The 27,657-nt window shown below is 46.7% G+C and overlaps 1 long non-coding RNA gene across 1 annotated transcript in view; it reads right to left on the reverse strand.

Moving 5' to 3' along the window:
- Positions 1-10,335: 10,335 nt before the first annotated feature.
- The window catches only part of LOC120902376, a 32,197-nt gene continuing 14,875 nt past the window's right edge, over positions 10,336-27,657 (reverse strand). The window contains exon 2 of the long non-coding RNA XR_005739408.1: positions 10,336-10,615. This is a non-coding gene — a long non-coding RNA (uncharacterized LOC120902376). The remainder of the gene's footprint in view (positions 10,616-27,657) is intronic.

Here is a 27,657-nt window from a genome sequence, read left to right on the forward strand (position 1 = left end):
TCGACCTCCGTTCGGGGGATAGGAACTCTTAGAACTCAAACAAAATCCCTTCACTGCCGGAAGACCAGCCCGGCAAACAAACAACCGTAGTACGAATTCTTTCCTCGCTGAAGCACCCCATGCCCAGGGCCGTCTTTGGATTGAGCTTGAACATTTCAAGAACAACAACAAGATGAAAAAATACACAAACGAGCAGACACAGCCAACAGCATGCAGTAGCGGCGAAGGTAACCAGCCGAACGGACAAAGTAAACATATATCAGTCGCCTGAAGAGCTTTCAGACTGGCTTCCATCGCTGCACCCGTTTGCCACACGTACACCGCACCGTTCCGTCGAAGCTTATTAATACACACCTCTTTTCCGTTCCTAAGCAAACAGCTAAACACCGGCCAGCCGTGCGCTGCCGACGAACGCTTCCTGTGTTACAAGCAATCTCGGAACTAGCGCAACCAAAGCCCATTTCCTTTCGGGCCACGGTCGAGGCTGCTCGAGACGCTCCAGTGGATGCGATATTTGTCGTGAAATTAAATTCGAAAGCAATTGTTTGCACATCGGGCCTGTGGTGCAAGCCTGCCAAGCAGGCTCGGGCGGAAATACTCCGGATGGTCACGGGTTATTATCTTCCACGTCGTCGTGGGCCCTGTATCACCATTCTTTTGCCACTGTTCGCTCGCCCGAGTGGAGGGTCGATAGAAGGATAATCAATATGTTCCCGCCATTCCAGAACCTCCCGAAGCAACAACTATCCTTGGGTGGAAGATTCATCAAACCGTGCGAATCCACCACCGTCCGCGTGTCTGCCACGGAACCTACCGCCCAAGCCTTAAACAAATATTTGTCGGCACTCTGTAGTGTGTTTGCTGATGAAGCAAGGAAAAGGATGGCAATACTCACTTAGCACGAAGGCGGGCTGCAATGCAAAAAACGAAAGTTCATCACTTTGTTTGCTATTATTCTAAACAAATTTTAGAAATTAATTTAGCCATCCTTCGAGCTGTCTCTTCCCCATCGACCGGAAGCTCTATTTCACGCTGTCTCACCAACTTAAGAACTCATCTGGACCCATTTGTTGTTCACCTTTGTAGCTCGAGGTTAACTTATTGCTTTCGCGTATCAACAAAAGTATCAATTACAGCGTCCCATCTCGTGTCCTTCTAAAAAGGAACCCTGTGTATCCGACATTCTTCGATCCTTTCTTCGAATGTGCCGAGATTTTTCAGCGCTGGAATTCACCAAATATGCCGCTCTTTGTAGCGGACCACCAATAGAATTTAATTACTAAAGGGATTAAAAGGTACAGCTCGAGGCGGGCTCTTGGCCGGGCAGGCTAGCGGACCCGTGCACGGAGCAATTACTGTCAATTAGTTGATCCCACCCGCCGGTTGATCTAGAACCCCACTTTGCATATTGACACCCCCGATGCGCGCTGCTCCGGAGAGCAACCACGGCCACCCCAAAATCCCTGCTGAAATATTCAATTTAATGGCTCGCTGGAACGATCAGCCCGGCGACCATAGAAAATGATTCACCCAGTCATCTTCTCGAGCTACCTGCCAGTCAATCTGCTGGACACTGTCCGCCCTCAGAATCCGTGCGCCGGGCTCTCTCCGTACCACATGCTGGCACCAATAAACTCCTCCGGGAGGAAATCGACCGAAAGAACATGACCATGTAAAAGCTACTCCGGCTCGTAGCGTAGAAGCAATCGGAGGAGATGGTGGAGGTACGTTCGCGTGTGCTCCAGCTCCCTGGTATGTCTCTAATTGATTGAAAGTCTAATCAAAAGGTGAACGAACGAAATTAAAGAGACCGATACATGGAATCCCTCCGAGTCAGGAAGCTCTCCCAACGGGTTCAAATCTGACATGATCCCTTTCTTTCCAGATCATTCGCAAGGTGTGATGATGACGAAGATGGATTATGATTATAAGCCCCCGATTCCGTGCACTGCCTGCGTTCGATTGTCGAACAAGGTTCTAGGTTCACATCAGACGTTCTTTATTGGAATTGAGTGCCTCGAAATGCCCTCCACCGGGCGCTGATTATACCCGCTCGTGAGCTTCACCCTATTCATGTACTGTCCGTGTAGAGCAGCACTTCTTACCTTTCCTTATGACAAGCTGAAAGGCTCCCAACCAATCCTTGATTACACGATAGATTTTCACCCAAGATTTGTACTTAAGACGACGCACAGGCCAGTCTTTCGCACGTTGGCACATTGCCAGCCTATACGCCATTTAGTATGTGTGTATGTGTGAGTGTCTGTTTGTGTGTGTTTGTGTTCGCCCACGATGCGTCGCGTTGAAACCCGAGACGCAATCACACATAAGAATTCAATTAATCCCTCGAAAATCTTCTCCGATCAATCCATCAAACCAACGAAAGCCCACATTCAATGACTTCCAGCTCTTTTTCTCTATTCATTTGCTCGCGGCAACGTTCTGCCCCATCCGTCTGCCTGTTCGTTCGCTTCTCTTCACAGACATTCGTGCGCCGTGGCAGTGGCTCCCCATCGCCGAATTCTTAGACTATTCAAACGGTTACGTCCTGCGTGCTCTCACTAGTCGCATTTTTTTCTTCGTCGTTTCTTCGGCCGACGCTTACATTCTTGTAACAAAACATGGAGACCGCAATCGATTAGACACGTTTCTGGTTTATCTTAATTGATATCTTTCAGGACGGTGCTTGCCACACCATTTCGATCGGTAGATGAAAATGAATCGCCTCGAAATTGAACCCATCGAGCCGAAACGTGTCCACCGACGCCTCACCCGGGAAGCGACGTTAAAGACAAATTTGTCGAGGATTTACTCCCAATCAGGCGATAGAAAGCCACGCCTGAACGACCCGTGGCAAGGTGTTACAAAGCATGCGACTGACCCTCCTCCAACCTGTCACTGGAGTCAAAAGCTCGGCGGTGCGGCTGAGCACTCAGTGCCCATAGCAGCAGCGACAGCGGTCCCACTGACAGTCCTATCAGGGGCATTGGAATCAGGGCAGTCAATTCAACGATGATTATTCCGAATGCCATTTCTGCTACGAATGCTGGACAATGTGAACATGCGTACCACGCGCGCAACACACACACACACACACACACACACACACACACACACACACACAAAACGTACCAAGCCGCGAATCACGCACAACATAGAACGACGTCATCTTGGTGTGCCATTATTTTCCATGCCAACCCAAAGAGCACTTGGTGAAATTGTGTTTCACAGTGGAATGATATTGTGCGAACTCGCAATGAAATTCGCTCTCAACGTAAATTGGGTTCGAAAATGGAATGTTCGCAACAGCGCACCGTTTATTCTGGGGTCGAGCTTACTCCTTTTCATTGCTCCAGTGAGATCATCATTTTGAATCGATTTCTGGAGAAAAATATTATTCTTGAATCACTGTGAAACATTGTACTGTCACGAGCCATCGACCATTTCTGTTTTAGATTTTCAATTGCTTGCTAGAGAGTGCACACTACTTCAGCTTAAACATTCATATTTTATAACCTCAGAGACAAAATAACATAAATATTTCTTTGAAACGAGGTGGACATACTGTAGATAAAGAAAATCAACAAATAATATTCTATTAGCTTTCACTGTGATACACACATCTAAATCGAATTATCGTTGAACCTAAGCACAAATCCTATTGGTATTAACTGCATCTTGTATGATTACTCAACTCAACACACCTTGCTAATCTCGTCCAGATGTGAAATAAGACGATTATAAATCAACAAATTGAAACATACTAACGATATAACTTTGTTCACAGGGACTTCCGGATTTCGTTTCCCTTTTGCTATTTTGCTCGATCACTTCATAATTGAAAGCAATCAACATTACGCTAACCTGTACCGTACGGTAGAATACTTCCCAGCGGGAGAAAGAAAAGGTGGGACAATTCTGTCACCTTCAGAAATTTGATCCGGTTATGGGCTCAATCCATCAGGTAAGCGGTGTCCCGGAAGAGGACGGGAGGAAACGATTTTGAAGGATAATGAACGCCAAACCCACAAAAAAGCCCTATACTCTGTTGTACATTACCTTTACCACCGTTCCCTTCGTTCACGAAGCACGATAGGTTCAGTTGACATTTCTCACATCCTTCATTTATTAAATTAAGATTTAGTTACAGTTTTCTTTTCATTCTCGAGCTCATTGCTGCGCTGAACAAAAAGAGCCCAAAAGAATAGATTCCAAACGGAAGTTGTCCATACACGGTGACAGAGGTAACTTTTTCAATTGATTTGCCATTCCCGTTCTTCGTTCGGTTTTGTTTTGGTACATTGGGTGCGGCCCTAAGTGATCAATTGAATTGACAAGGTGTGGTCTTACAGGCGACCGTGATGCTATCGGAAAGACATTTTGCACCGGTTTTTTGAAGAATGAAACTAGATTAAACATTTTTTATTTCCAGTGCAGTTTTTGCTATCGAAATCAAATTATAATCGTTTATATAACCTACAGGGTGGATTGTTAATACTTTAGTGAAATATTCCATAGCCTTACTTCAATGTTTACTGGCATTAAAAGTTCGATTATCTTCCTTAAATTGATAAACAAGCATCCTTAAATGATTAATTCCATTCCTGTCGTGGGGATTTGGAAACCTCAAACCATTATTTGGCTCTTCAATCCATTTTCCTAAAGTCATGCAACCTTTGTGCCAGCTCAACTGTATGCGAGTAAATTTATTAACCTCACTTTTGCCCTCTAACCTTATCCGCCTCTCCCTACTGATAGCCACGGATGAAGGATCTCCGGACCGATTCCATTTCAGCAAAAGAAAGCAGCAAAGATGGATGGACCGGAAAAAGGCAATCTTATTTGTTTACCTTCGTTCGAATGCTTCCTGCCATCCCGGCTGGTCTGGGTTTGGTCTCGACCACCGACCACACCCGGGGTCTTCCTCCATCTCAAATCAATCCAAAAACCTCTCGGGAAATATAACAATCCATTCAATTAGAGCTTGGAAGATTGAGCTTCATCCGATCGGCGAGAAAGAGATGTTTAGATTGAGTTCGCAAGAAAACGGATCCTCGAATAGTACACCGGAGGTCAACCTTACCGATTGGTGGACAATATGATTTCCGGTTACCAGGGCCCCGGCTCGTACCCCATCCTTTCCGGACTGATGAATGATATGTCAGACCTCCCAGTTACTCGTTCCAGCTTCCACCATTTATGTTTACAAGCACTTTCACGTCCGTAAGCTGTTGTTCTACACAACCATTGTGCTCCATTTCGAGCTGCAAGCTTCAGGACCAACCGTAAGCAAGTGTGGGGAAGTGTGTTTATGCAAGCAAACAGCAGACTTTCTTTCTCACACAAGAGCAAATATGGCAAAAAAACAACAACAAAACACAGTAAACAGCACAAACATTCTTACTACGAGACGACACAGGCTCCAAACAGACAAGGTGCATCGAAATTGCAAAACAAACGAGCGCGTTGACCAGATTTTTCTACCAGACTCCCCAGCCCACTCCACAGCCCAGCGTGGTAATGTCCAAAATAGGTTCCAATGTCCTTGTCAGAGTCTGTTCCTTCACACACTGCTTCAGGACTTTGCTCTAGCGCAAACACTCACTACAATGTACGAATGCATGTGTGTGTGTAGAGTTGTGTCTGTATATTGATTCGATCTCGAGTGTATGAGTGATGAACAACAGCTCGTATTGATTTGTGTAAAAGCAAAGTAAACACAAGTAATATTTCATCCTGCGCTATGTCTTTTCACTCAATCGTCCAAATACGATCCCCGCACCAATATCCAATCCAGCGCGCCTTCACGAACAGCTTTCACTTCGAAGCGATGAGATGACGATGTCAAGGCAGACAAAATGGCACTTCAATACCAACAGTCCCCAAGAGGCAGCGGGAAGAAGCACAAGAAGAAAACCCGGCCACTAGCTAGCCAACGAGCGGTAAAGAACAATTTTCAATTGTTTGCCTGGCGACATCTGTCCGGAACAATAATTTCTGCACTTCAGGCTCCGGTAAAAGAAAGAAATCCAGCACTGCCCGGCTGGATGGGATGCGAGAACAAAACCAAACGACACTTCCGGGATCGAATGACATTTCATTTCACCGGAACCACAACAACCATTGTCCGACACTGTTCAATAGTGGTTTCACTTCTACCAACACTCTCCGAACAGTGTTGATGATGATGATGATGATGATGGTGGTGATGATGGTTGCGATGGTCATGATGTGACACTTTTACACCTTATGTCGTAAAGGTGACTGGCTGCATCTCGACCAAAGCCCGACCTCCGCAGTAGCCTCTAAGTAGATAGCTTCAGACCACCTTCAGGTCGTCCGTTCGCCCATTTCTCTTTTCTCCTGCCCGAATAAATCGTCTCCTCTGACAGTGTATTCAATTGACCGAAAATGTCAACACGGGTCTTGTTTGACAAATTGAGATTTCTTCTCTTACGGGAATAGCCTGGTTTGAATTGGTTTTCCATCCTCCTTCAGGATGTACCTTTTTAAAATTGCATTGCATACGTCCTGCATGTTCCCCTGGCCCCGGACTCGACTTTGCATTTTTGCCCCTGGCAAACGGTCGCCTCCCTGCTATGTGATTAATGGCTGCTTTAATTTTAACAAACCATCAACCATCCGGCAACCGGTCGTCCGGAAAAGAACAAATCGCCACCAAACAGACGCGTGATGAAAAACGTTGCAAAGATTACTTTTATCCGATTCGTTTAGCTGTCGATAATAAAACTACAACACACTGTAACTAATCAGATACAAATATGGTCGGCCCACAACCAGTAAAAAGGGTGCGCCAATGCCTTTGCGCTAGCAAGGATGAAAGTGAAAATTTTCCATTTAAATTCTTCCGCCGTACCGCACACACACACATACAACCCCGTGTGTTCCCGTGAGCTGGAGGGCGATTTATGCTTCACGGGAAGGAAGTTATTTCAGGGATGACTGAGCGAACTCACACTTCCTCCGTGCGGCAATTCCTACGCAATTCCTACGGTGGGTGGAATTTTAAAACACAGCGGGGAACTTTTTCCCGACCAGTTTTATTGCCGGAACACAGTTAAAAAAAACTTGTATTAAAAATAAGGGTCGTTCACTAAACGAAAACGGCAAATGTCGGATGAAGGTGTGTGTTGATTAAAATATACAAATCTAAATCTTCTACATCAATGCCGTCCAATGGGTCGACAATCTCAAACATTACAAACGACACACCACAAACTTACGTACAATCAATTGTGCTTCACCACATGTCCACGTCCTATACACTTTTTCGTCTTATTTATCGTCCATATCAATCACAACGCTAGTTCATTTAATTTGTCGCTTAAGCAAGCAATTCAGGTGCAGCCGGTTGGGCCAACTCCCGCAGTCTACTCACTCATGGTGCTCTTCGTGTATGCTTTATTTGCAGTGAAACTAATAAAAATGACTTCCAGTGTTTTGCCGTACCGGTCATGACCAAGCTCAAAGGCAGTCATGCATGAATAAATAAAATATTTCCGCAATGCTGTTTTTGAGTCCATTTCTTTCAGCTTGCATCAGCCTGCAAGAACGGGCGAGTTTTTCCGCAAGCGACTCCGTGGCCCCACAAAAAGCAGAAATAAACGAGCTCAAATTAAAACATTCTCCCGGCTCACGCGGCAACCCTGCTGTAAAAGTAATCATGCGACACCCGAAAAACCTTTCATTGCTGCCACAGAGCCCGGCAAGAAGAGAAGACGGCCTCCGCCGTCAGGTTGAGAAGTCAGTGAGAAGGAAATGCTTTCATTTTTAGTTTATTACCCCACATGGTTTACGATTGGACAGTTTAGGTGGCTTCAATGGCTTCGCAAGGATTGCGCCAAATGCTCAACAAAAAGCGTTACGCTTCTTCGCTACTTTCGCTACATCTACCTTCATCTTCATCCTAAGACAACGCACTGAGGCATTTTGTGGCGTAAAACGACCACACAATCCAAGGTTGTTTTTTCTTCTCTTGCTCTTAAGCTCAACTCATTTCTCATCACCGTAACCGATCCTTTGTTGTCGTGTTGATAGGTTTGCTTTGGGATAAGGTGCTCTCTCACGAGCAAGGCTGCAAAAAAAAAGTTTAAAATTGTTACGTGCCCACACTGTACCGTGTGCCCTTCGCCAATGAAAAGCGCGTAACAGTGCGAAGCTTTGTTCAAAATTTATAGTCCCACATAAAGTCTGCACACGATCCATATTTAATGGATTCTTTACTACGGAAATACACTGGCCCCGGGCAAGACCAAGCTGCTGGGTGTTCCATAAAATGACAAAACTAATGAGATATTTAATAATATATTCTCACCGGTTCTAACCAGAATAGCAACAAAAAAAACAAATAAACAGAACACTGACCACAGAGCGGGTCGGGCAAGCCTAAAGCCATTCCAACGCATGCTGCATTCAATTATATCTAGCAAGCTTTCTTTTTACGACAAATCGATTTTTTCCTGTGGTCCTCTACAAACAACGCCCTTTCTCCCTACAAGCAATCAGATGTGCATGGCACAAGCGTGTGTCCCCAAATTAGATTTTTGCTGCCTTTGAATGAAACGGGCAAAAAACGAACCACAGACCAGCCCTACTGTCTATTACTCTTGCCCTCTTAACCACCACACACAGCTGTAAATGTACGACTCGCTCGCTTGAATCAGCATCCCAAAATGGCATGTGTACAAATTGTCGCTCTACAGAAGACAAGGCCGAGTGACAATGAGAACATTCGTCATAGCAGGGCCGGCAAATAAAGATCCCGCCACCGTCCGTTCGCTTTAGTGACGCATGGCCGGTTATCAGCCCGAATGCACGCTGGCCATTGCTGGTGTCCAGAAAAACATCATAAATTATACATTTATGTGACAAATTTCCTCATGCTCCCCAAGTTTGTGCATATAAATTGAAGTAAAAACAAACCATACGGCCGAAGACAATGCTTCTGCCCCCGATGCAGCAGATGGTAAACAGTGCGCACTGTGGACGTTGTGATACAGCAACACAGGACAAAACTAGCTGGAATGTTGATGCTGAAAGCGTGATTTCCCTACATACACAAACAGTGTTACGTTAACTCATTTAGGTTTTTGTTTTCCCACATTTCATTGATTTTTATCGACATTTAATGGTACATTTAATTCAATGTTGTACATAAAACAGAGAAAAAATATTTGGCTTTTTCAACATTACAAGCATCTGTTGGGCACTTCAAAAAAGGCACAAAACAAAATAAACAAAGCGCCTTGCTTGTGCTGCCAAGTGTACCAATTTGCACGCATCGCTGTGCCGGCTTTGTATTTATGCCATAAATTAATCGTTAATTAATGAGGGAAGCACTTTTTCACACTAAACCATCAACGCATTCGTCCTGCCGAGCACACCGAAAAGCAATAAACAGCTATCATAAAAAGACGACAAAAATTAATATCATCAAATTAGACACGGCTTCAAGCGTCGTGGTTCGGGTATTTTTTTATGTTTGCTCCCCACTGCAAATCAAAACACAGATGTAGACAGCTTTTCTAGAAACAATTAAGAATTGTTGTCCTTGTCGCATGCTTTTCCTTTCTGGCTGTGCATAAAATGAGCTCGGTGAGCACAAAAATTGAATTAATATTTAATTTATGAAAAGGATGAAAGCCTGTGCAATACTGCTACGCTTCACCCACGGGCTGCTGCCTGATGCCTGGTTTACCACATCTGACCATCCACTGCTCGTTGGTCATCCGGCATCCACGAGCGAGGGAAGGCCAATATTGCGAAAGCAATTTTGCTGTTTGATCCTACCAGAAGACATTGGGCCATCCGAAAGATTACCAAAAGGCGGGCTGAAAGACGAGCGAGTAATGGTGCGAGTATAAAAACGTTATACATTTTACTGCGAAATTTCCATTTTCCCAACTGGTCTTATATTTAGACGACGGCACTTCTTCGAAAATGGAAACAGTTTGCTTCACCATTGGCCCACTGCTCGGCCAACATTGCATGGAAAACAATAAGACAACAAATTACGGAAGGAAACACTGCATCCAATTGTTTCCATTTTTTACAGTTCTTTTCTCATCCGCTTGCATGCTGTGGGCCACTTTTGACTACTCTTCAATCTTAAAAAAAAAACCCTCAATTCATGTAACTAACACAATAACATTTAGAACAATTTCAAACTCAATCTCAACTGCTTCTGTAAAGCTCGTATTCGAATAAACTTTTGAAATAGCTTTTCATTTATCAATAAACCCGCAGTTTCCCGATTCCCTGATCGAATTGTCTCATCAATTCCTGAATGACTTTCTATCAGCTTCCAGTCGCAGATTAATGTTGTTGGTTATTTTTATTAATTAGTAAAGCAATCAATCACTAACACCAGCTTTGCTTGTTCAAATGATTCGGAAAATTGAGAAAGTTTTGAGCTGCCTATGCCTTGCCAGATTGTGGAACCATTTTCACCATCATTAGTTGCCCATCAGCTAGCACAATTAAGCAGTGAAGCCCCACTCGACAACTCATCAGGTTTCATCCAGGTTTTTGATCTACACTTGTGCCCAAGTACGGCGCATTTGGTGCGCAACATCATGTGTAAGTTTGCTCGGCTCTGGAAGGAAATTTAAATTAAGACATCTATTATTCACTGGTCAAACAAATCTACTACACTGCCAACGCAAATCAATTCCAAGTAACACATTCGAAATCATTTAAAATTCAATCTATCTTCAATTGACGCCGGTTTGTCGTTCGTCAACTCGAAATCGGATCAAACGCGCCAAACGCGCACACTTCAACAATGCCAGAAACATGCCAGCCCACGATCAAACAGCGGCTGCCGGCCCACTTGAAGTCTGATTGAAAACGGTTGTGTTCTTTGCCCAAGGAATAGATCTGCACACCGCGCTGTCCCTCGGCGGTCGTTACATTAAACGACAGTGCTCGTACTCGTGCACGGGAGTTTGCCCAAAAGCCGAAAGCCCCGAGCCGAGGCTTTATCGTCGCCCGGTGTAAAATTATATGAATAATTATCACATTTTTCAAGTGGCCACTTTTGCCACGACACCGAAAAACGGAACGGAATGATGCTCTCTTTACGGCCACTTAACGAGTTACACAACCATAAACAATTCCTGCGAACTTGACTTTTCCCTTTTCTCGTTCTCGCTCTCTGACTTTCCCATATCTCTCTCACTCTCTTTCTCCTTCTCTCTCTCTCTTTCGCTCATATCTGTTTCGTTTTGCCACCGTCTTTGATGACTTTCTTCTCCCACGTCAAAAACAACTGCCTTTTTTGAGACAAACGGCGCAGCAGCATAGCCAAACCCTTCGTGATATCCTTTACGTCGCTTCGGAGGCGCCATCCAGATGGAAGGATGGTACACACAAGTAGGGCGGCTTCCTTTTGCTCGTGGTTAGCTTTCAAGGTGAGGGCCACTTGAAAAGAATGTTCTTGCCACTCTTGTAAAGTTTTTTTCTGTTTTCCCTCATTTTGCTCACGTTTTGAATAGTCCCTACCGCTTTAAACGGCCGTGCGTGATGGCAGCGCAACCTAGCCACGCGGCACGGCGTGAGCCCATAAAGCACCCACCATACACCATCCACCGCAGACACGAAACACCAAACGATAGTATAATTATGAAATCCCGTAAAATACTCACCCCGAACCGGCTTATGGCCAAACCGAAGGCGACAACAGGGCGACGGAATGAAATGGATGCGGTTCTGTTATCATTGGGAAATTAAATGCCCTTCGTCGGAGCACACTACACAAACACAGGTGCTACACCGATAGCGGTGTATGGTTGGGAAAGCATCTCGGCATGCAAAATATCATACCAACCAACAGGATGCATGGTCCCAGCAGCATCCACTTTTATTCAATTGAACCCTCAACATTGAGCATCTAATAGCCGCATCTAATATGTATGATCCTGCAGATGCTAATGTCATTAATATTACGTACGACTTGGAACGAGCTGACGACTCCGCAAATTGCAACTTTCGCCCAAAATATTCCACCCGGAATTGACACACCTACCTGTAACCTGGATTAAGCTACACCGACCACAGTACCTTGGCTTACACAGTACACACATACACACGCTCTCATTATTTGCTCGTTCCTGCTCGCTCTCGGATATCCCTTCCGATGGCTCCCGGACCAGTCGTGCATAAAATCAAAGTAGATTACCAAACCCTAACTTCTTCTCTGCCACTCTACTATCATCGGCAGCATCAACATCATCGCCAACGTCGTCTCCATCATCGCCAGTAGCACCTCCAGAGCTTCCTTCAAAAGCTACAACGTTCTTTCTTCGATTCAGTAATGGCACATACACACTCACACAAGATGGTAAACAGTAAATGCACTTTACCTTCATTTCAGCCCATCATTGAAAGTTTCATCGTCGGTAAAGTTTGTCTTTCGCCTTGTAGCACGGCCCCCGCATCTCCCTGCTCTCCCTCTTGGCGTCCATTTCATCTGACATCCAGTGTGTCTTATCCGTCTTATCCATCCATCTCGACAGAACGCACCAGACACCGTCAGCAGCCGGAAGTTCTCAGTCAATCACCGTCCACCCGTTTAGGGTAATCAGGGCCCCAGCAGAAGTGCCGGCCAAGCAGCCATGGCTAGAGGTCGGGCCGAGAGGTGATGCAGTTCAAAGGATAAAGTTACCCATGCTGCTGTCCAAACCTTTCAACCTCCAACTTCCTTGCCAGGCGGTCTATCCTTCCAAACAGCGAGTTTATGTTGTACAAGCGAGATAACATCCATCCGATCGATGTCCGTTCCGTTTGCCCATCAAATCCCCAACCATCCCCAAAAGGACTCCCAAAGGACGAGCTGTAAACTGTGTGTGGATGTGTTCTTTCGTGTAAGCTTAAACATATTCCCAAACATGCTCAGATCCATCTGTTCTTCGCAGAAGAAGGACTGCTTTACCTCACTACCGACTTTATTTTTACACCAAAGTGCCACCGTTCATTGCCACGAACATTCATTTGTCATTAGCAATGGTGACGAAATCAGTGGCACATATTCTTTAAAATAAGCACCCACTTACAGGCATCCACATCTGAATGCGCTTTTCTTCGTGCAGATGCGGATTCCAACGACTGTTAAGACTGTCGTTGCTATCCGTTGCATTTTTCATTCTTCATCCATATGCGATGTTTTCCCCTACCTTATCTATGATTCCGCTCCTACACTCTCCCCTCAGCTTGCGGGGACAGGCAGTGAATCACGTCAGCCCGTTCCCATCCGTGAGAGTGCATGTCACGTGGTTTCCCTCGAGCGGGCTTGTCACGTTCCATCAATCAACTGATCAATCAAACGGCTCTGACGTTCGAAAACGTACGAGAACGAATTGAAATGTTAACAAATTCAGAGTAAATTGTATGCCATCGAGCGTGCCATTACTGGGTGAAACCAGGTCCGTGGGTTTTGCCCGCAACGAAACATATTCAAAGCATTTCCCGCGTCGATCGCATCCAATCACCCGCGCGGCGAGAACTGCGCCAACGTCGCGGATGGGTCGCTGCAAAAGTGCGAAAAGAAAAACTGTCATCTTGTGGAAAGCTCGCTTGACTTTGATTTGATCAATGGCAATCATTGTAAAGTAAACAAGCTTAAGTGTGATTGAGCAGAGACTGTTCTCCTGTGACTGATAAATGGGTGCTACTCTGCCTTTCTCACACTTGCTCACATTGTTTCGCAAATTGTCACTAAGAGAAAAGTTAGAAATTGTGCATAATTTGGCTAAGAAATATTTTCACTGTCTGCCACTTACCATTGCCGTGTTCTGGCACAATTTACGAGCTTAAAAGCATTCGTGTTATTTGCACACACTTAAGCCTTCAAAAACAAATGTTTCTTTTTCCCTCACTGCTGTCCCCAAAGTACGGTTGCCGTCTATCGCTTGTACTGCGAAAACACCTGTGTCCCTGTTGCTCGCACTTTCGTGTAAGGAATTAACTTCTTTTGAACTTTCTCAAAACTCAGTTTAAAGGATTTAATACGATTAACGGTTGAATAAGTACATCCTACACACACGGGCGCGCGCGCGCGTCCATACGAAAAGCTCCGGCGAAGAAAAAACACTCATCCCAGAAACTCATAAAAACTGTAGCTCCAAAGAAAGCAACATAAGCACTCGCAAATGGCTAACGACTTTTCGAGTACAAATATTTGAAAATGATGGATTTTCCCCCGATGTACGCCCCATCGTTCTAGGCCGCCCCGCCTAGTCCTTTTTTAAGGTAGCCATGGAGCAAAAGTCACTTTGATTCAGCGTAATTGAATTATTTCCACGAGTTTTACCACTGGCACTCGCAACTTTCCCACAACCAGCAACAGCAACTTTCTGCGCTCGCAATCCCAACCACTCATCGAAAAACCGACCGAATCACGAGGACTTCCCCATGGAAACCGTCGACTTCAGGACGGGCAAGGAACGAGCGGAACGCTCCGGCACAGTCGTAAATCGCGACCGAAAACTTTTCATTTTCAATACCTTTCTCCCACACTGGCAGGAGGTAACGGAGCGGATGCGCGCGGATGATCAACCTTTGAAGCACCTGCCCGCGAAAGTATTGTGACACAATCGGTTCCCTGGATGGGCAGGTGGGCGCTCGTCCCCGGTTTGTCGCAAGTTTGCTACAACTTACTTTTTTCGCCCGCTTTCGCCGAAAACGGCAGAACAAAGTCTTAATGGGAAGTTGATGGTTTTTCATCCCCGACCCGTTGTGACTTCTTGGCCTCAGAGCGTTCCTGCGTCCGCGAGTCAGCCCCAAAAGCGCTCGGCTTTCCATGGATCGGCGGTCCACGACGGTTAAAAGTTATTAAGTTGATTTTGTAGCATCTTACATCGGGAAATCCAATTAATACCACTTAATCACCCAGCTATTATCAAGCCGACGACGACGGGCCAATTCATAAATATAACGAAGAAGTATTCATTTCAAGACAAGTTAATCCTTCTCGTTACTTCCCAGCGCATTGCTGTGTTCAATGGCAGACAAATTATTTGCCGTCTGACACAGGGTGTCCCCCTGCAAAACGCATCTTCATAGAAGGGATGAAATCACACTCACTGTACTTTTATCATCTCCAAAGCACAAGCTTGCAATCAGACCCGACTCAGATAAGCTCAGCAATGAATTAATCAATATCCGCTTGATAAGACTGGAAAAGGGTCCTTTCGCTTTTCATTCCTTATTTTGCTCATCCTGCTGCCCAGCTCCAAGCGACGCCGACCACATGTATCTGCAGCAAAAAAGTGTATAATTTGTTCTCCGAATAAACAGCTTTTTTACGACCGTGACTGTAACAGATTTTAGTACGTTGCAGGTTATTTATTATTCGAATTACCGCCCAACAAAGGCAAGGTAAAGAAATCATCCTCACCTGAGGATCATGGTGTTTCCCTAAAGATTTAGCCCCGTGGCCACTGCACGCGCTTTCCCCCTCACATTAAGGCTCGGCCACACAACAACAACAAGGCGCAAAGAGCAACTTTTATATCCGTACCATTCCGTTCCATGCTCGTGCGCTAGCGTCCCCAACAGGAAGCATCGTTTTCACCGTTGGCCATTGTCGCCAATCATAATGTGGGGAGTGCGCCTGCAGAAGAATGCAAAACGATACGATGCTTGAAAACCCTGCCATGGCCTCCCTTTCCCCCGCCAAGGACTGGCTCTTCTGGCATTGAGGCGATTTCCACATGGGATGGGATTTTCCCCGTGCCAGTTCCTGTGGTTTGCAAAGTTTTTATTTTCCCCGTGAAAGCAGCAGGTGAAACGCCAAGGCAAACGGCTACGAAACAGGAAAAAGTTATTTTCCACTAAACGGAAAAGCCCTCGTCCCTTCCCTGCGTTCCTTAAGAGGAGCCGCTGGAACGGGTACTGAAACTAATAAAAGCGCGCTTTGGAAAGATGTTGAAAGATGACGCCGCCGGAGCATAAGCTGGAGAATAAAGGCCTGGGCCCTCTTCGTCTGTTCCTCGGGGTAAGCGCCGCGCTGGTGGATACGCAAAGGTGGAACGAGCCGTAGACGGAACATATTACGCGGGTCGTATTCTGCTCCTTTGTTTGCCATCGTTAGCTAAACAGTCAAGCTGCCGTGGCTGCTGTGTTCGAGGTGGCAAGCATTGTGCTACGGCCTACCAAGCGCGGACCCGTATGAGACACAATTGGCAGGACCATGCGCCAGTACTCATGCAGCATGTGTGTGTGTATGAGTGTCTGTAGCCTCGTCACGAACACAATATATCCACAGCGCGCACGAGTAATGAAGAGACATTGGGTGTAACATTAACCATAACGAAACACACCCGCTGCAGTTGGACGCCGATCCCTGAACTGCAAAGATTTATTATTTATGCTCCGATTCAACCCAACCCAGGAGCGTGATAAAATTTTGCCCTTATTTTATTACATCGTCTACGATTTCCCAGCGTCAGGATGCATTGTGCCACGAGCACCCCTCCCCCTCCCCCTCCCCCTGCAATCCCTGCATCAACAATACTCGATGTTGGCAGCACTTCCGTACGACAGATTTTTGGTTGACAACGAGCGTTCTCAACATAGAGCTTGGAACCGTTCCAAGTACCTCCGTCACCAAGGCAAGGTTATCCCAAGCTCACCTTTACGCCGTCTCTATCTCGCGCACTCACAAACCACCCCATCCCACCGATTGATATACGGCTCCTCGGCGACACACGCTGCCAGACTAGCAGGTCCCATTTTTCTCTCCGTGTGTCTCCCGGTTGGCTTCTTTCGCACCACCCAAAAACGAGCCAACCCTTTTGCTGTTTGCGCCACCATTCCGGCGTACATTCCACCGAGACTGAACGGGTGGCCGACCGTTCCGTGAAAGTGAATCTAGCGATTGGCGCTAAAAGTGTCACTTTGACAAGAGCATCAATCTTTGCCAGGACATCTCGGTGGGATGAATAGTGCTGCACGGAAGCTCCAGAGCAGTCAGCTACACACGCGAGCCAAAGTTTTCTCCCTCGGATGTCAATTTCTTATCGCTGGCGGAGGAAAACCGACACGCCCTGAGCGTACGCTAATGCACGTTGACAAGCGACATGCACGCAGAAATCCCCGAAATTGAAAACAATAAAATCGCATAATTTGATACACATACTCTGCTTGAAGCTGAAGAGCTGCTTACACCTTCCACTCGTTCTCGCCCACCATCTTATCGCCATCCATTTTCAGAACCTTCCTTTCTGTTAGCATATTCTACATTATTCCGTAACATAAACAATAATACGCTTGCTTCTTCAAAATTCATCCACTTCAGGCTGACTTCTTAGCATGACATTTTAGCATGACGCCTTATCTTTTCCTCCTGCATCCTTTTATCCGCTCTCTTTCCGACCCTTTTTGAGACTGTATCAATATATAGGGCAGTTTTCTAGAACCAAATTTCGTACAATGTATGTATGTGTGTGTGTGTTTTTTTTCTGGTTTGTTTTGTTTTGAGGCTTCCCCGCCAACGTGCAAAACAATATTTCAAACTCCCCATTTGTGTGTGTTTGTGGATGGCTTCAGTTTCATTTGCGAGGAAAAGCGATGATTCCCCATCGTCTACAGCCTCGCCCCGTAACCGAGCACACAAGTGTGTTTATTCGCACGAGTTTCCCAAGTGTGTGTTTATGTTATTCGATGAGACGAGAAGAAAGAAGCGGGTTTTGCTAGGGGAAAACTGTGCAAATTACATGCACACTGTTTATTCCGTCCAAACGACTTGCAATGCGATCGCTCCGAGCAGGAAATGAGCTTCTCGTTTGTCTTATCAAATTATTGCTCCTCTTTTAAGCCATCCTTCGAAAGCCGACCTCCGCTACCCCTTGACGCTAACGGCAGCATTTTACACCACAGGCGCACTTTGCAGCTAAGGACGCGTTGGTGGTAGATAACATCAAAGCGACTCATCACAATAAAGCATCGCCTTAAACGTCTGTCGCGCAAAAACGTCTCAAAGCGCGCTATTACCATTTACTGCACACTGCCGGAAAAATGCGACCAGCAATGAATCTAATGCCCCGGCAGCATGGAATAAATATCAATCGTATGGTTGCCGGTTAAGCGCTCGCGAACGCCCGTCTTCATCTCACAATCATAATATCAACAAGCGGGCGTGCGCGCGTGTGTTTATGTTTGTGTGAGCTCGCCTTCCATTCGCCGAAAAAGATCAAACCTAGCGAAACGAGATTGTAATTTCATAGCTCTGTTATTGTTTGAATATTTTGCACATACGCCCAAAACTGATCATTTCAATCTACTCCACTTACTTGGAGCACTGTCGATGGAATCGAGGCGCTGTTGCTGCCGAGCTACGAAGCATACCGTCCGTTTGAAATAAATCCCAGGTAATATTCGGGTGGAAAGGATGAAGCAGCGAACAAGCGAAGCTAAGAGCTCGTTCGCCAAAATTTGCAAAACATCATGTTTTCGTGGGAGTACGAAACGCTCACGTACGATTTTAAGGATGCTTAATAGTAACATGATAGCATTGTGGAAAGATGCTGTTGTCTGCCTGCCTTACGGCTACATTATTCATCTTTTCGAGAAATTAACATCTTAAACGAACCACGTCTTTCGTCGACTCACCGTACATAGCTCATCATACATCGATTACAACGGTTTACACGCAGCTCAAACGGAAAAGTTCACCGTTTCACCGTAAGTTGAAAGGTTTTTCAAAAGAATCCATATTGCGCTTTGCTTTAAATTGGTGCAAACACAGCGCTGTTATCGATACGTCAATACAGCTGCATACCAACCAGCATCCATTGATCTTTCACAATTCGATTCCCCTTCCCGGAAAGTGCCGCACTACGGTCGCTGTTCGTCAGCGCAATTAGAAATAATCCACAGCAATAAAGCTTATCCGGGCACCGTGTGGTCTCAGCATTAGCCATCGTCATCGATACAGCGCGCATGCAAATGGAATCAAACTACGACGAAAGGCCGGCTCGAAATCGATGAGCTGCCGTTTCCGATCTGCCCCCCGTCTTAACCCACCTTCATGCCTAATCATGCCAGTTGGCTGCCGGAACGATACAACCGTCGAGCGTTCGATTGATCACATGGCGTTCGTTCAGCGTGTGTATGTGTGCACACGCATGACCGCGTCCCTTTGCCGAATCAAAGGGCCCGGCGACGACATGGCGTATCCTTCATTGTCTCGTCGCTCCGGATCCATTCGGATGCAAATTCAACTCGGCTCTTCATCTGTCACACATCAGACGATGAGATTATCATAAAGGGGAAAAACCTCAAAATCGACAACTTTGCCGTAGGTACGGTTGCTGCTATACGTTACTACCATAACGAACAGCGACCGTCCCGAATTGCCAAACATCCTTAATAGAACACCGATTGGCCTGCTGCAGATGACGGATGCACACTATGGTGATTAGCTTGTTCGACCACGTACCAGTGTAGGGAAGGGAAGAGTGTAAGACAAGGAACAAAAAACCGCTCCAATAAAAACCGTCCACTCGATGGCCGTGAAAACTAACCGTGATCCTGATTGGAAGTAGAGCAAGTTACATTAAGGTTCCCATCTCGGAGGATTGTGGCGTGACATATAGTTCAGTTCTCTCTTGCTCTCTCGCTTTCTCTCCCTCTTCGTGTCGCTAATACTGTCACACTGCCTTAATGTTTCCGCATCGGTTGACTTAAATTAAATGTCACCCCTTCTCGAACTTGTCAAAATGCAACGACCACGCTAACGAACGTTACCATTGCTGCACCATCGTTGGAAAAATTCATATTTCTTTCACTCTTTTTATGGCTCTCACGGTTCCTTCACGGATCGTCCGGAAGACGGAGACGAGCCTTCAGCCTGCAGTTCTGGAGAAATCCATTTCCACAGACACTGCTGTGTTGAGGGTGAGCGTGGCAAGATTTGAAACAAAAGTGCTCCATCAGCAGCATCACCGTGGCAGACGTGGTAGAACCAGATTCTACCAGTCTACATCACACTACCCAGAACCGATACTATCCAGCGAAACAGGATGCTCGCTGAAGCGCAGAAACCATCCGCAACCTACCAGACCCGGCGATGTCGGAGAACCTCCGGGACGCTTCTTGATGCTCTTACATTTGATTACCTTTCATTCAAATTGAATGAAACGAATACAACAATGTGCAGTTGGAAAAGTGTCACTGAAAGCACTATTAATATTGTATTTCATTTTTCTTCACCATCATTTGACCTGATCCTGGGTGCAGTGGGACCGAAGGGATGTGCACATCGAAGCCGGCAGAGATTGTATCCGTGGAAAAACAAACGCGAAGCGTTCGGGGAATCCTTCGCGTTTAGTAGCGTACCATAGAATCTGCAGTGAACGGTGAAACTTTCTTCAAATCACAGTAACGAACAGAAAACATGTTCACCAATGTGAAGCACTATCGTTAAGACTTGTGTTTTCGCACGATGCATTAAAATTACTTTTACATCAACGAATAGTTCAATACACGACTAAGCGTGAGATAACGAAACTCTTCACGCCTATGCGCCTTATACCGGTCACCTCACTCCATCCCGTACAGTTCCGTATGCTGCACTGTATGGAATTATGCTGCTTCAACAAGCTGCCCTTTTGAAACGGCTTGTATGCAAAGTGTATTTTCGAGCATTCATTCGCATCTTTTGCACCCCTTTTACGTTTTCTACTGCATTGCTCGCAGCTACTCGCTTCTCGCAGAACTGGCTGGCAGAACTGAATGCGCGACCTGAACGCCGATTTACAAACTGCAGCGTTAAAGCTACCTTCACAGGACACACCACACCGCGCGCGTAAGGCTACTCGTGAGGGAGGGCAGAGGGGAACTAAGATTTTTCTTTCTTCGAATCGCTTCGGTCCCCGCTTTGGTGCAGCCCGATGGAATACCGCTGCGCCATCATAACCATTCAATGTGCATACAGAAATATTTACAATTTCATTTTCCCCGCTGCAATTGAATTTCTTCATGCACATAAGAGAAAACGGCTCTCGCGAGAACTGCGTTCGCGTGCACACTGGCACAGTGTTGCCTGGTGCCAGACCCTGCTTTCTTACATAATTTCCATGCTACAGTCTGTAAATATTGTATGCTTTCGCTTTAGCTTTAGATTCCCGGCGGGCATTTTACCGTGCCATCGGTCTGATCCAAGCCGAGAGTGTCAGGCGTATGACTGTCTTCGATATGCTCGTCGTTTTGTGCTGCAAAATGCAATCAAAATCTGTTATTTTACATAAAAGAACAGATTGCTGTTTTGGGTGGATTCTACCGATATTGCTCGTTGTTGCTGTGTTACAAAAGCTTGGTGAAACAAATGTTTTAAATATAATACAATACACCGTCACCATTCAGGCGCACATTACAGTAAATGTCACACAGACACACGTAAACATTCCCCAAATCCTTGATGGCACACTACGCTTCCTATTAAGGCTTTGATTCCTAACGCAACGATCTGGTACGATGCGATCCGTTAAACTCCATCGCCGAAAATCCCCACCGCGCTCGTAAAGCGCAATCAAGCGCGTTAGATCGTGAAACAATTCACATTCCACGCCGTCTTTACGGGCGATAACGAACATCCCGAAGCAGGCAGGGGTAGGCAAAGTGTTAGCGTTGTAGCCCAAGTAACAATCGATACCACCGTGGTCGAAGCGTCCCGCAGAGGTCACCATCGAAAGCCGCATCGATTCACATACCACCGTCGTCACATTAAATCTATTCTCGTAAAATTTCATCAGCTCGCAGCTCACACGACACATTCGTGAGGGGAGAGGGGGAGGAGGAATGCGTACGGGTTTAAAAAACCATCAGCTATTTTCCTGGCCACCTGTACAGATTCGTCAGTGTGCCAGCGCAGCTCGTAAAACTGGGCTTCCCCCTGAATCAACCGTCTTTGACGAACGCTATAAATTTATTAATTCGCTTCCCTCGATTTATGGTCCACGCGCGTTTCACGCACCGGGAAGTCGCACTCACGTTCGCGTTTACGCATCGAGCACGTGTAGACATGCGTGACAGGTTGTTTTTGGTTGTGTGTTCTACCTATCCATAACACGCTAATGCTTAATGTATAGCAAAATTCTTAGCCACGGACTACTCGGACCTCGCTCATTTGTTTCAACGAGCCACCGCTCGTTTGATTATCTTACACTGATGCTGTCTTGATTGAAAGATGTTCTCTTCCATCGGGGTTTTCCGATTAAAGCACCACACGTGTGATTGAGCAGAGCCGTAAATTTTTCATTACTCTCAAAGCTCACCAAAGCTCTGCGCCAAGATGCCATCAGGATATGGAAATAGCTCAGCATACCAATCACGATTCACGTTTCTACAAATCGACCCCACCGACGACCCCATCGTGGTCGAGGCAACCCTTCACTGGCGCATCGTCTTGGGTCACGAACGGTGGCAACGTTGTTGCAAAAAGCTTGCCTGCCTCCGAGGGGACCGACCGAAAACCTCGAATGCGACATGCGGTATCGTGGCCGAATCGCTTCGATCTGTTTCCGGTTGCAAATCTGGCAGCGTCAGCTTGCACACCTCCCGCAGGCGAATCGGCGCAAGGAGGTAAACTCAAATCCACCTCGACTCGTCCGATTTCCGTCCGACACAGACCACACCGTCGCCGCCGCCGCCGCCGTACCGTTCAATGTGCACATCAAATGGTTGCAGTTGACAGAAGTGCAGTAAATGGGTACCTGCTTCTGGCGGTAAATTCCGTTCCAGATGAGAAGATATGAAAGCAACCCAAGTCTTTACGGACGACCGTATGGCCGGGAATGTCCGTACGATAAATTCCGCAATGGCCAGGACAACGCCAAATGCATTGCACCGGCACAGTGCACTTGCAAAGGCAGCGGCCAAAACGATGACAACGCCACCAGCTACCAAACCCTCCCACCAACTAAGCAAGCAAAGCACGGCAAGAAGGAATCCAAAACTGCTCTGCTGCCGGGGCCAAACAAACACACTTGCGCAACATACACAACAGCAACTCGAAAGAGCAAAAAAACGCACTACACTCTTCCTGATACGACAGCCAGCACACGTTCCGGACGGTTTGCAAACCGGGAGCAAACCTATGCCACTTGCACAACACGAATGCAACCGACTGGGCAACGGATGAATGTAGATGATTTTAGCTGCAAAAGATGTTTTCCCTCTGTTTAGATTTGAATAAAATATATCCTTCAGGCGACGACCAGGACCGCACCGCACGGGGACACCGGCAGGTTGTGCCGGGTGTGTCCCATCGGTTCCGGAATGTCGATTCCGTTCAACAAGCTGAATCGGATAACACTGGAAACATGCTTACCGGTGACGACCGATGCACAATGCACTTCTCGATGATCTTCTGCTCCCGGCAAGACTTTCCATGCCGCCTCCTTTGCTGTTGCTGCCCGAGGCAACATTCATGAAGCGTTGCCGAACGACTGCACGAAACCGGACTGCAACAAAACGGTGACACAGCATCGAACTTTCCAAGTGTCCTTTCCTTTTTGCGAAAACGGACCATTTGTTTCCTTACTGTAGCGCTTTCCTTCTCGACGAAAAAATAGATCAGATCAAACACACTCCCCGGTCTACCGCGTGTTGACCCATGCAGCTGTTGGGGGTTACTCAATATTTAATGTTTGCACTCTACCTTTTCCGATGACCAACATGGACCACCGTACGAAAAAACGTGGTAGCGACAAGAAAAATAATGATGCTCTCGATGCGGTACACGATCGACTCCTACGACCAATGGAAAAACAGCTTCATGCTCGCACGGTCACATCGAACTGCACCAGCGCACCATTGACGCTAATCGAGCTCAATAAGTGCTACGTTTGAATGTGTGCGATGCAGTTGTAAATTTTACATTTCCATCCAATCGGCTAATCAACCAACGAAAACCGGGTTGTACCCGTTCGGGCCGATTTGGTGTAGTAGCGCATTTCGGTCACGTTCAATGGAGTGTTAAGTAGCAAATGGCTACAGATTATATGGCCGTGCAAATGGCGTTTAAAGATTCACAAGCATTTTCCGAAATTGTGATTGCAGCATTGTCCTGCATTGCCTCATAATCTATAGATTGTTCAAAATGGGTCGACGGCATTTGGGCAAGCCTTTTTGAACCCGTTTTGCTGCTTGGCGAAAAAGATTTATAATTTTACCTTCATCATACTCATTATACGTTTCCAGTTTGCCTACCGCACCTCTTCCTTCTCTTCACCGCTCTCGTCCTTACCAAAAAGAGCCAAATGCAGCCACCTCGGAAAAGCTTTAAACTGCCCCAAGAAAGAGCTCCGTCGACGCTGATCGCTTGACTCATTTGTCACCGGTTCATTGCTGCCTCCCGTTCATTTTACACAAGATTTAACGAGAATTTATTGAAACTGTTATGTTTTCGGTAGTTTACTCCCGCTCAATCCCCTCCCATTTCCCTCTACAAAAACCGTACAACCGTACCGAAATGAAAAGCAAACTCCAGGGAGGCTTTAGCTCAATCGATACTAACGTTCTGCCTTTGGCCTAGCATTTCGCTCCTATCTCGGTTCGTTCTTTTGTGCATACTACGGGTAGCTGCTAGTTGCCTTTGCACCCAAAGAAGGGCCCCATTTTTTAGGCTTTTTAGCTGGCGTTAAGCCGCCAGACCAACCGACCGACCGAAAGACCACCCGAACGCCCGAACGATCCTGTGGCCATTTTTTAAACCAGATTTTAGATTCTCACCACGCCACGGCCGACGGAGAAGCATTCACAACAAACCAACCAATACCGTACTGGATGGAAGATGGAAAGAAACACGCAGCCACACAAGGCACACACCAAAAAATGCCGCACATTCCAAGAAGACGAGCCTTGCAGTTTTCGCTTATTTATTGCCATTTTGTATGCAAATCAAGGATTTCTTCCTTCCCTGGGCGCGTTCAACTATTACGCTTCAAGATAAAAACAAAAGGACGTACACACACACACATTTTGGATTCCGTTTCGTGCGGGATCGACTGGCAACTGGCAGAGTCTCCCCTGAATCCCGGTGACATCGTATATATCCCCTCCGGAAAGGAATCGACACTGCAATCGACAGAAATCATGCCCGGTTAGATTCTCGATTTGTGGCCGTTCGATTTAAACGGGATTAATGTTCGAATGTTTATTGATTTGCGAACGTGACTCGACGGCAGGGATCTTCTGCCGTTCCACCTCCACCAGACACCGCGCCGGCCCCAGACGCGCCGTCTGCAGATGTGCTGAAACGGGACAGCCGGCAGTGGTGGATCAACATCCACCCAAGCGCGATATGCACGCTTTCAGTGGGTAAAGCCTATTGGATTGGCCCGCAGGCACCCGGAAAGATTTACTAGGAAATCGTAAAAAATACGATCCACGGCCGGAAACGACGGTTACCGCGATACAGGCCCACATGAGAGACAACCCATGTTCCCCCACCATTGTTTCGATTACACACAAAGTTCAAAAGAACTTTTACAATCAATTTCAATACTACTTCCCCTTAAACGCCCTGCACCGACCGTATTCCGAATCCGGCGAAACTTTTAAATCGATACGGGAAAATTCGTCGAGCGGTCTCCTCCATCGCTCATTGAGCTGGAACCAGCTCGCACGATGCTTTTTGTTTGTATTTGCTGCCACCGCCCCTGCCGACAGTTCCCAACCGGAAACGATTGTTTCTGTCCGTCTGTGCGTCGGAAACGGATCAGATTCAATCAAACAAGAAAGTACAGTTAAGACACTCAACAGGAAATCCACCACACAGCGTGGCACGAAGGTGGCCAGGCCAGGAAGTGCCGCTGGGACAGGAAAAAAACAGTGTTTATCCATTTTCCGAATCTGGCCGGTGAAGTTGATTTGTTCAACTCCGCCAGCGCCAACAAGCGCCACACACCGGATGCGGCAAGAGGTTTTCCACCCGAAGTTGCTGCTCTTGGCGCTCGCACTCGTCATCGTGCCTTTTGCTCCACATGAAAGCCTCCGGAAAAGCGCTGAGCATTAATTTCATTTCCTGTTGCGCACACACCAACCCACACATATACAGGGCAAGGCTTTGAGGGAACACCTCCACCGGGAGCTAGGCTCCTACCTGTTCCGCCCTTTGTGCCGCTTTTCCCCGCTCGACACACAAAGAACCAGTTTCGACAACCGATTGGTTGATCCGATTTTCTTTTTCACCGATTCACCGATATCAAACTTCCTCATTATCGGAATTGAATTTCAGCAGATTTTCTTTTCTTTTCGTGCCGTCTTCATGCACCACCACCACCACCAGTTTGTGCCGTCGCACCGGCTGGCACGAACCCTGGCCCGAACACGGGATGCTGTGGCTGTCGATTTTTGCTTTCTCGTTGATAGTCAGTTTGTTTTTCCTATTGGAGTTTTTGCGATTGATTTTTCGACAGTTGCAGTTGCGGATCAGTTTGTTAGAATGCCGTTCTCTCGCATTTCGTTCCGCTTGCCGATTCTCGTTGCTTATAAGACTTTTTTTTTTCTCCCATTCACCCAATCTAACTAGATACTACCGAAGTCGAACGGGCTGGCGGGCTTCGGTTGGACTGATGGAGACGGCAGCAGTTCCATTTGGTAAAGTAGCAAAAACTTCCAACGCAGCAAAGACTTCATAATCGTGATGATAAAAGGCCACGACCACAAAATGAAGATGAATAACAGCCCATTCGTCTTGCAGCGGCAAATAAATGTTATTTTATGTCAATTCACAAACTGACATCGGCGATGACCCTGCTCCACGAGCGCCATTGCCCGTGGGGCGGGGTGCAGTTATGGGTTCGTTTTGATGATTCATCAACAAATTGATCGTACTCGCAAAAAAAAAACAACTTTCACGATCGCACGCTGTGCTTGTGAGAAAGATTCGTTCGGTAAATAAAATCAACCGATCGGGAGGAAGCACACACAACAATATTTCGATTTTTCATGTCCAATTTGCGAAGCAGTAAGGGCTCAAAACCCTGTCACTGGCCGACAAAACTCATCAAAATGACCATCGACCCTTGCCGGGCTTACGACGTGCTCAGTACAAAAGGTGTCGCTATTTTCCCAGCCTACTTGCTCGATGCCATCCTCCCTCATTTTCTAGTACATCGTCATTGTGTGCATTGGCCGAACGGACGGCGGAGCTAATCACTCTCCCGTGGTGCTCTGACCTGCGCCGGAAAATGAGCCTTCATCAGCGGACCCCAGACCTGCACTGATCTGGCGCGTGATTTATTCTCCGATTCTCGCTGATTGACGGGAAACGAATGGAAAAACTCGCCCGCTTTTGCTCTCACCCTTCCCTGCCCAACCGCACACTGCTGAACGGTTTATTAAAACTGGGAGCTCGCCAATCAATCCCCGTTTCGTGTACCGTTCCCGTCAACTGCACGCAACAACAGCAACACCATCGTCACGCGCCCAAACGACGACGACACCCCGCCTGGAAAAATCGTGTTAATTCCAATTTTCCGTCGTCACTTTCGTCCGGCAGTGCTCACGCGCCTTGGACCCCCGGACACCTGCCCACCGAGTTGCACTGATTGGACACGCACTTTTAATAAATAATTCAGTAAGCCTTCGGCTGCGGCGCCTCGTACACGTACCAGACCTGTCCGCGTACTA

The sequence above is a fragment of the Anopheles arabiensis genome, chromosome 3, assembly GCF_016920715.1.
Source record: "Anopheles arabiensis isolate DONGOLA chromosome 3, AaraD3, whole genome shotgun sequence".
NCBI classification, from domain to species: Eukaryota; Metazoa; Arthropoda; class Insecta; order Diptera; family Culicidae; genus Anopheles; species Anopheles arabiensis.